Raw genomic sequence first — 10,629 nt, 5'->3', positions numbered from 1 at the left:
GCCAATCTCTTGCAGTTTCTCTGTCAGACACAGTATTCACGAGAGGAGGGGATGTAAATCAATCACGCAAGGCGATTTACTAAAGTTTGCGCTCGTACATTGATTGGTATTTGCGCCATTATGTGCCTTGTCTTAAAGCAGACGCTAGTCTGCGTTGGTCATTGTGAAAATGGTTCGGCTGTTATCTTTAATGTGTGTGTGGTCCGTAGATCACACACAGAACTGTCCTCACGCTAATCTGCCCTGTGTAGTAAATCTAGCCCATAGAATCTAACATTTATCTTTACTGTCACTGTGGTCTCATTAGCATAAAGATGTGTTCACATTCACAGTTATTCATTTAGCAGACACTTGTTTTATCCAAAGTGAGCATTCGAACGCTATCTAGAAGAGTATTCATAGATGCCACCTACGTCACTACCAAACAGAACGCCGCCATATTTACGCCCGATCTCGCCCGGTATGGTCGTCCAAACTGCCCATTTGAATGAGAGAGAGAGACAGAGATACCTGGAGAAAATTTTAATTTTAGGCTCACGGCTAGCTGTCATTAATCTGGATTAGGCCTGTCGCGATTGTCAGGATTCCACCAGCTTCACTCACTCCTCCCACTCGTTCACAGTCCCCTGAGTTTTAATCATCACCTGCACCTCATCAGTTCACCTCCCTATATATAAGAAGACCAGACCAACGAAATGCAGAGTCCAGCGGAGCCCGTGGAGAATCCATCTCGCGATCCATTCGCGGAACTGGTTCAGGCTGTTCGCCAGTCCTTTCTTCCTTCTCCATCGGCTAATCCACCCACCGTTCCCGAGGATCTCCTTCACTCAGCACGCCACCATTCACTTCCGCAAACATCCGCTGCTTCGTCAGCTGCCTCTGCGAGTCCCATGGCCCGACCAGCGACATTCAACGGAAAGGAGGAGGATTGCAGCGTTTTTTTGCTTCAGGTATCGTTATATTTCCAAATGCAGGCACATCGATTCTCTAACGATTCAGCCCGAGTGGCGTTTATTATCTCCCTGCTGTCCGGCAGAGCTCTCCAATAGGCCTAATCTCTCTGGGACTCAGATTATTCTGCGGTTAAATCCCTTTCAAGTTTCATTCAGCATTTCAAGGAAGTGTTTGGTCAGACAGTTTCCGATCTCACCGTTCACGATCAGCTCTTCAACTTTCGTCAAGGAAAGTCTTCAGTGAGTACATATGCGCTTCTATTTCGCACCCTGGCGGCTTCTAGTGGCTGGAATGAGACAGCTTTGATGACAGCTTTTCGGCATGGTCTCAACCCTTACATCAGTCAGCTGGTGGTGGTATATGAGGATTCCTTGGGAATTGAAAACCTCATTCAGAAAACCATTCGAGTATCTCAACGCTTATCTGTCTGTGAAGTTCTAGAAACCGCTGTAAATCCTCCGTCCTCGGCTCCATCAGTCGCCCCTCCAGCACCCGAGCCCATGCAGATTGACTCCACTCATCTTTCTTCTTCAGAGCGGCAGCGTAGAATTCAACAGCGTCTTTGTCTATACTGTGGGGGTGATAAACATCTCATCAACTCCTGCCCTATTCGACCTCAACGCCCTGCGGTAAGCACCATTCAGATTCCTCCTAAGATTTCAACCTTGAACCGCACAACTGTTCATTTGTTAACCTCCAGTGTATGTGTCTCAGCACAAGCCCTCCTCGACTCCGGCTCGGCAGGGAACTTCATTTCCACTCAACTCCTACAAAAATTGAACGTTCGTAAACAGTGATGGGAATAACGCCGTTACTAACGGCATTACTTTTTCCAGTAACGAGTAATCTAATTGATTACTCTTCTCATCTTAATAGCGCCGTTACCGTTACTGCCAAAAAATGCGGCGCGTTACTATAACTGATGAAGCTGGGTTTTTTTTTTCATCAGACCAACTAGATCTCTGAGCGAGAGGCAAATACTTTTTTACTGTTCTTCCTTGGTTAGTGGGCAGAGCACGAGACAAGCGCATAAATGCTGACGACTGAGGTAGAGTAAAATGTCATTGTAAGCCAATCAGAGGTAGAGTTGGGCGGGTGTTCGAAAGCACGCATAGGCATTCGGCACTTTTGACTCAGCTCACTGAAAAGAGCCGGCTCTTTTGGCTCACAAACGGCTCTTTAAATGACTTTGACTATAATATTTATTTATTTTTTACATAATTATTTAATTTCTATAGGCTAAATTTGTAAAAATAGAGTCGGCTCTTCAGATATGCGAGCCAGCTCCCGACGTTCACCTAAAAGAGCCGGCTCTTAGAGTCGCCTCATTCGCGAATCGCGAACGACCCATCAAAAGCTCATTCGCGAACGAGTCGATCCATCATCACTAACGGCTAACGCTCATGAATTGCGAACGACCCATCATAATAACGCATAGTCGGACAGGACAGGACACACAATGAACAACACAAGCAAGCCAGTCAGTCAACGAGAGACAGGTATGGCGACGAGCTTAACAAGCTTAATTTAATTTTTGCCCAGTTGTGGCCTGTTGAGGGGCAATAAATATCAAAAGTTCCAAAACATCTATTGTGTTATTTGCATTGATCCACTATATAAACATAATATCTACATGGCATTTGATTGGAGGCTAGTCTCACTTTGTCCCACAGCAACATTTTTTTTTTTAGATGTGTGTAAAATGTTTCATGTTTCTGTTAATAATGTATTGTATTAAGTGTCCATTTCATTATAATATTCAGATTTATCATAAATAATTGAACATGCACATGTATTGTAAGTTCCGTTAAAGAGGGGTAGAGGTGGGGTCACATTTGAGCATTTAAAATTTAATTTTACTTGAAAGTAACGCAATAGTTACTTTCTTAAGTAACTAGTTACTTTTAAAATTTGTAACTGAGTAACTAATTTAGTTACTTTTTGGAAGTAGTAACTAGTAACTGTAACTAATTACTTTTTAAAAGTAACTTGCCCAACACTGTTCGTAAACGCCGAAGTCATCAAGATCTCCGAGTCCAAACCATCCAGGGTAGACCGCTGGGTCGAGATCGAATTCGTCACTTCACCCCCACACTGACGCTCCGTATCGGCTGCCTGCACTCGGAAGAGATCTCCTTCATGGTGCTGGAGGAGTCCACTGCTGAGCTCATTCTGGGATGCCCTTGGATGGTCCAACATCAACCTATCATCGACTGGAAATCCGGGGAGGACCTTCGCTGGGGAGAAGCCTGCTCGCATTCCTGTCTAGCTTCGGTTGAGAAGGTCCAGAAAGCCCCCTCTTCTTCATCTTCGGTGGGAAAGTCCGAGTTTCCCGTGTGTTCCACGTCCATTGAGAGTCCGGAAGTCCATCACCAGGTGGAGATTCCTGCTGAGTATAGGGCGTTCCAGGATGTGTTTAGCAAGCAGTTGGCGACCAAACTACCACCTCATCGGCCATGGGACTGCGCTATCGACCTGCTACCTGGAGCTACCCTGTCTAAAGGCCGCAACTATCCTCTGTCCATCCCAGAGCAGAAGGCCATGGAGGAGTATGTGGAGGTGGCTCTTCAACAGGAGTTCATTCGACCATCTACATCCCCTGCCGCTTCCAGCTTCTTTTTCTTAAACTGTGAAGTTTAGTTATCCCATTCCTCTGGTCCCAGCAGCATTGGAGCAGCTGCGTGGAGCCCGCATCTTTTCTAAGTTCGATTTACGCAGTGCGTACAACTTGATTCGCATTCGACGAGGTGATGAATGGAAGACGGCATTCGTCACGCCCTCAGGTCACTATGAGTATCGAGTCATGCCCTTCGGACTGTCCAACGCCCCAGCTGTCTTCCAGGGTTACATGAACGAGGTCTTCCGAGAGTATCTCAACAGATTTGTGGTTGTCTATATCGACGATATTCTCATCTACTCATCTCTCACTGAGCATCAGCGCCATGCCATGTCACTCTAGTTTTGGAGAAACTGAGAGCTCATAAACTGTACCTGAAACTGGAGAAATTCACACCACCACTGTGCAATTTCTGGGCTACATCATAGACTAACAGGGAGTGCAGATGGACCAGAAGAAGGTGGAAACTATCCGGAACTGGCCCCTGCCCTCTACTGTGAAGGATCTTCAACGGATTCTCGGAATCACCAATTTCTATAGAAGATTCATCAATAACTACAGTCACATCAGTTCTCCTTTGACCTCGTCTCTAAAGGGCCGGCCAAAGTCTCTATCCTTATCTCCCGAAGCCATCTTAGCCTTTCAACAACTGAAAGAAGCCTTTCTGACTGCTCCCATCCTGGTTCATCCTAACCCAGATATACCGTTTGTTGTTGAGGTGGACGCATCCTCAACAGGAGTTGGAGCAGTTCTATCACAGCGGCAGGGTGATCCTCCCAAACTCCATCCATGTGCCTTCTACTCTAAGAAGCTGTCCCCGGCGAAGCGGAACTATGATACAGGGAATCGGGAGCTGCTCGCCATCAAGCTTGCGTTAGAGGAATGGAGGCATTGGCTGCAGGGAGCTAATCACCGGTTTGAGGTTGTAACCGATCATCGCAACCTGGAATACGGCTCGATGGGCTCTCTTCTTTACCCGCTTTGATTTTACCGTGTCATACCTGTAACAGTTAAATGTTACTTATGGTGTTATTCTACTACCCACCATTAGGGGACACCATGGTTCGTTTATGCTTAGTTAAATACCGGTAGGGAGTAGAAGAAGGGAGAACTGTTTGGTAAGAGGAAAGCATGGCTTCCCTCTGGTAACCTTACCTTTACTGATGTCCTGATTGGGAAACTTACCGTTTTATGCTCAATCAAAGTAAGGTTTTTTTATATATATTCAATGGTGGCTGTGCTGTACAAATTGTATTCAATTGTTGGTGATGTTTATAATAATGTTTAATATTTTGTTTGTAGAAGGACTCCATTTACCTACTTTTTTTTGTACCAATGATGCTTTTTCCTGCTACATGGTACATGTTGGGGATAAAACGGAGTAAACTACCTGCATAATATCTCATTGGCCGTGGGTCATCGAAACGGGATATTTAATGAAGAGGATAAGAACTGTTTTCTACTTGAGTCTGGATTTGCTGTGTGGAGTATTGAATCTGGTCTGGACTATTACCAAGGATTCAATAACTATGTACATCTACATCAGCTAGAAGGGTTTTTCTTTCACCTATGGACTGTGATATACAAGTATATCCTCATTCGTTGCATCCAACATTACACTCGGTTTGTTGAGGACTTTGTATTATTGTATTATGGTAGGCTAATGGGTTTTGGGTTTAGTGTGCATTTCACTATTGTTCTTTTCTCATAATATATCTCTACGAAGTAAAGCATTTTCCTGTCTTATTGTTCTTTTTTTGACATCAACCAGTTTTATGATTGTGATAAGTTGGTATGCAGATCCCTTCCCAAAAGACATTCAGATTTATAGTAAACTTTACCCATAGAAGTACGAGTTTGTTATATAATGGCGCCCGAACAGGGACATACTAATTAACTTCACACACGGATGTTTTACTGTGTTTTGAGTCTTTATTAAGAATGACAAGCCATAATACTCTGGATGAGGATGAGGTCGTACCTAGCCTGGATTTTGCATCAGAGTCCTTCAACGCTCACAGAGAACCAATCAAAGAACTAATCAATACATTTAGTGATTTGTACCTGGACTCTGAGGAAGATAACTCCAGTGAGGATCTGGATAATTTTCCTTTACCGCCCCCTCCGCCACTTGAAGATGATAGAGAACTGGGACAGTCAATTCCCTCTGTTACACCTTTTAATGAACGACTGGATGGAAGAGTAACATCACTTGAAGGCCGAGTTGAAGACTGTCATCAGAGATTGGATGAATGTGTCTCTCAGGATGAGATGGAAAACAAATGTAAAGCCATCGAAGCAAGATTACATTATTTTGTAGAACGTGAATGTGACAGAGTTAAGAAACAGCTGGAATTTGCCATACAAGATTTAGGAAGATCCATGGTAGACTGTCTAAAAAGGAGAGATATCCAGATTGATCAAAAATTCAAATCTCTTATGTCAAACGTGTCTACTCCCAAACAGCCCCATCTAAGTTCCCCATTACCCACTCCAGTCAAGAATGGAAGAGATCAAACTTTTGATGTGCAGCTCACTAGTCCCGTAACTGGATATGAGTCTTCAATGCAATACAACCCTCCTGTAAAAATTGACTTTCCTGACTTTAGCAATACTCAAGATGAAGATCCTGTAGAGTTTATTGAAAGATGTGAAGAGTATTTTGCTGTTCGTCCTCTTTCTGACTCTGAGATACTGGCTGCCTTAACGACTGTATTGAAAGGAACAGCTAAAGATTGGTGGATGGCTGAAAGAAGGAATGTCAGAAATTGGAAGCAGTTTAAGGAAGCTTTCTTACTCTCATTTCTGAGTGAAGATTATGAAGAAGTGGCTGCAAGAAAGTTATTAGAAAGGAAACAAGGAGTCAAAGAAAATATTCGAGACTTTGCCTTTCACTACCGTGCTTTGTGCATGAGATGGAAAAAGGAGATGACTGAACGAGAAGTAGTACAGGCTATACTACGGAATTGTAATCCACGGTTAGCGAGTCTGATGAGAGGAACTGTGAGAGATGTGGGTGAACTGGTAAGAATTGGCACACAGATAGAGCGAGATTTTGAGGAGTCTAGAAGATACTGGAGTCAGGTGAATGGGGAAGAACAAAGGAGGGCACAAAACTCTCGTGAATCTCAACGAAAACCTCATATAGCTAATACCAGAGTCATGCAATCCACTCAAAATTCAACACGACCAGACATTAAAACTGTCTATATTCCCATAGTTATCAGAGACAGATATTTTTCAGCCATGGTGGATACTGGTAGCACTTTATCCCTTATTCAGGAATCCTGTTGGAAACAACTGTGTAAAGCAGAACCATACCAGCAGTGCCAAGGACAGTCCTTCATGCTAGCCAATGGACAGAGGCAGACAGCTTTGGGAAAGGTAAACTGGAGAGGTGAAATTCAAGGATCGCAAATGGATCTGACATTGTTCATTATGAGGGATACTGATTTGACCGTGCCAATCATTTTAGGCATGGATTTTCTACTGATGACAGGAATCGTGTTAGACTTCCAAAAAGCTCAGTACGCGTTGCCTTCTGCCATAGGAGCTAAGCCAGATCTTTTTTTCCCATTTTTGAGCAATGATGTCTGTTCCACAGTGCATTTTTATCTTGCTATACCCAATCTTCCAGTTCCTGATGGCACTTTGCAGACTATTCAGCAACTTGTTCAAAATGCTGACACTCAACCCTGGATTAAAAGGAATCTAGAAAATGTTATGTTAGACTGGCCAACCGTTTGTACCCACGACATTGGACATACAAACCTGATAAAACACCGCATTATTACCACAGATGAAATACCGGTCAGGAAAAGAGCCTACAAAGTTTCTAGGGATAAGCAGCAGTTCATAGGTACTGAAATCAAAGAGTTGTTAGCCCAAGAAATCATACGTCCTTCAATCTCTCCTTGGGCTTCTCCGGTGGTAATCGTTCCAAAGAAGGACGGTGGATCAAGATTCTGTATTGACTATCGAGGACTGAATATGAAGACACATCTTGATGCTTATCCCATGCCACAAATTCCGGACATTTTAGAGTCACTACATGGAGCTGCTGTGTTTACCACACTCGACCTTAAAAGTGGCTATTGGCAAATGGAGATGGAAGCAGATAGTATCCAGAAAACAGCCTTTGTGACGTCCTCAGGGTTATTTGAATTCTTGCGGCTTCCTTTTGGATTGAAAAACTCTGCCGCTTCATTCCAAAGATTAATGGAACATGTACTCAGGGAGTTAAGAGGAAAATGTTGTCTGGTATACATAGACGATGTGGTGGTGTATTCTCGGAACGAAATGGAGCATCTTCAACATTTAAACCAGGTCTTCAAGTGTCTACAGGATGCTGGCCTCACTCTAAATCTGAAAAAATGCAACTTCATACAAAGAGAACTGACTTTTCTTGGTCACATTGTTTCAGCAGAAGGAGTAAAAACTGATCCAGCGAAGGTAGCTGCTGTTCAGGATTTTCCGATACCCCAATCGATTAAGGATGTTCAGCGTTTCTTGGGTTTGGCAGGGTGGTACCACCGTTTTATCCCAAATTTCTCAACACAAGCTGCACCTTTACATGCTCTTAAACAAAAGAAAACTTCATGGATTTGGACCGATCAATGTCAGCGCGCCTTGGAGATAATAAAGAAAGACCTTACCCAAACACCAGTACTAACTCCTCCAGATTTCAGTAAAGCATTCAAGGTACAGACCGATGCTAGTGAGACTGGTTTGGGGGCGGTATTAACCCAGGAAACAGAAGGAGAGGAACATGTGGTAGCATATGCTTCTAGGCTCTTGAGAGGAGCAGAAAAAGCTTATTCAGTTTCTGAGAAAGAGTGTTTGGCTGTCGTGTGGGCTGTTGAGAAATGGAGACATTACTTGGAAGGACAACCTTTTGAAGTCGTCACAGATCATGCAGCTCTCACATGGGTTTTTCAGCATCCCAAACCAAACTCTCGTCTCACACGGTGGACTATACGTCTGCAAGGCTTTCAGTTCACAGTTAAATACAGAAAAGGTATATGTAATGTCGTAGCCGATGTGTTGTCTAGAAACCAAGAACATCCAGGATCATCAGAGCTGCTGGCTGTAGTTAAAGCTACCAAGTCGACTGCTTTTCCAACAAATTTACCTGTAGATCTTGATCAGATCACTACTGCACAACAGAATGATTTGGAGATCCAGGAGATATGTAAAAAGGCTAGTTCACAAACTTCTCAGGACCTTTCAAGAGTACATTACTTGCTCGAGAATGGAGTACTGTTTCGCAGTGTACCTGATGGAAATAAGGGACAGAAACTACAGCTCGTCATACCAATGTGTTTTCGTAAAGAGTTCTTGCAATATGTACACGATAACCCATTAAGTGGTCATCTTGGAAGATTAAAAACCCTTCTTCGACTTCTGGACATCGCCTATTGGCCAAATGTGAGAACTGATGTGTGGAAGTATTGTAAAGAGTGTCAACCATGTCAAAAGTATAAGCCTGTGTTAACCAAGTTATCTGGATATTTACAGTCCACACCAGTAGTCGAACCCGGTTATATGCTTGGAGTTGATCTGATGGGTCCATTCCCAAAGAGTGTCAAGCAAAACGAACATCTCTTAGTTATCGTTGACTACTGTTCCAAGTGGGTGGAGTTATACCCTTTGAGAGTGGCGAAAGCTCCCCAAATAGCCAGAATTCTAGTAGAGGAAATCTTTACTCGATGGGGCACCCCTGCTTATCTAGTGTCGGATCGCGGAGCTCAGTTTACTTCACAGCTACTTTCCTTAATCTGCAAACAGTGGGGAGTAATACAAAAATTGACCACATCCTATCACCCACAAACGAATATGACAGAACGGATCAATCGCAACCTAAAGACAATGATTGCTTCGTATGTTGGAGATCAGCATCGCCAGTGGGATCAGTGGTTACCTGAATTTAGGTTTGCAATCAATACTACTTTCCAGGAGAGCACAGGATTCACACCAGCCGAAGTAGCTCTGGGAAGGAAATTAAAGGGACCGTTAGAAAGAGCTTTACATCGACCTCCGGCTCCTTGTAGTCCTGCCTATAGTGTGTTGGAAAGACAAGAACACCTCATTGACCTTGTGAAGAAAAATGTGGAACGAGCTCAACATAGACAAAAATACTACTATGACCTGCGACGCAAGTATTGTAAATTTCAGGTGGGAGATGTAGTCTGGGTCCGATCTCACCCTTTATCCAGAGCTGAAGAAGGCTTTATGGCTAAATTAGCCGCAAAGTGGAAGGGTCCAGCTAAGATTGTCAAATGTCTTGGTCCTGTCAACTATTCTGTTTCTTTCCTTAATGATTCTGAAAATGTTGAGACTTATCATGTGCAGAATTTGAAAACTTGTTATGGTTATGACAAGTCTCTTTCTGATCAGGGGGGTATGTAACAGTTAAATGTTACTTATGGTGTTATTCTACTACCCACCATTAGGGGACACCATGGTTCGTTTATGCTTAGTTAAATACCGGTAGGGAGTAGAAGAAGGGAGAACTGTTTGGTAAGAGGAAAGCATGGCTTCCCTCTGGTAACCTTACCTTTACTGATGTCCTGATTGGGAAACTTACCGTTTTATGCTCAATCAAAGTAAGGTTTTTTTATATATATTCAATGGTGGCTGTGCTGTACAAATTGTATTCAATTGTTGGTGATGTTTATAATAATGTTTAATATTTTGTTTGTAGAAGGACTCCATTTACCTACTTTTTTTTGTACCAATGATGCTTTTTCCTGCTACATGGTACATGTTGGGGATAAAACGGAGTAAACTACCTGCATAATATCTCATTGGCCGTGGGTCATCGAAACGGGATATTTAATGAAGAGGATAAGAACTGTTTTCTACTTGAGTCTGGATTTGCTGTGTGGAGTATTGAATCTGGTCTGGACTATTACCAAGGATTCAATAACTATGTACATCTACATCAGCTAGAAGGGTTTTTCTTTCACCTATGGACTGTGATATACAAGTATATCCTCATTCGTTGCATCCAACATTACACTCGGTTTGTTGAGGACTTTGTATTATTGTATTATGGT

This window comes from Rhinichthys klamathensis, unplaced genomic scaffold (assembly GCF_029890125.1).
Source record: "Rhinichthys klamathensis goyatoka isolate OS25496 unplaced genomic scaffold, OSU_Roscu_1.1 h1tg000479l_1, whole genome shotgun sequence".
Lineage (NCBI taxonomy): Eukaryota > Metazoa > Chordata > Actinopteri > Cypriniformes > Leuciscidae > Rhinichthys > Rhinichthys klamathensis.
The sequence above is the reverse complement of the archived record's forward strand: the minus strand, read 5'-3'. Positions refer to the sequence as shown.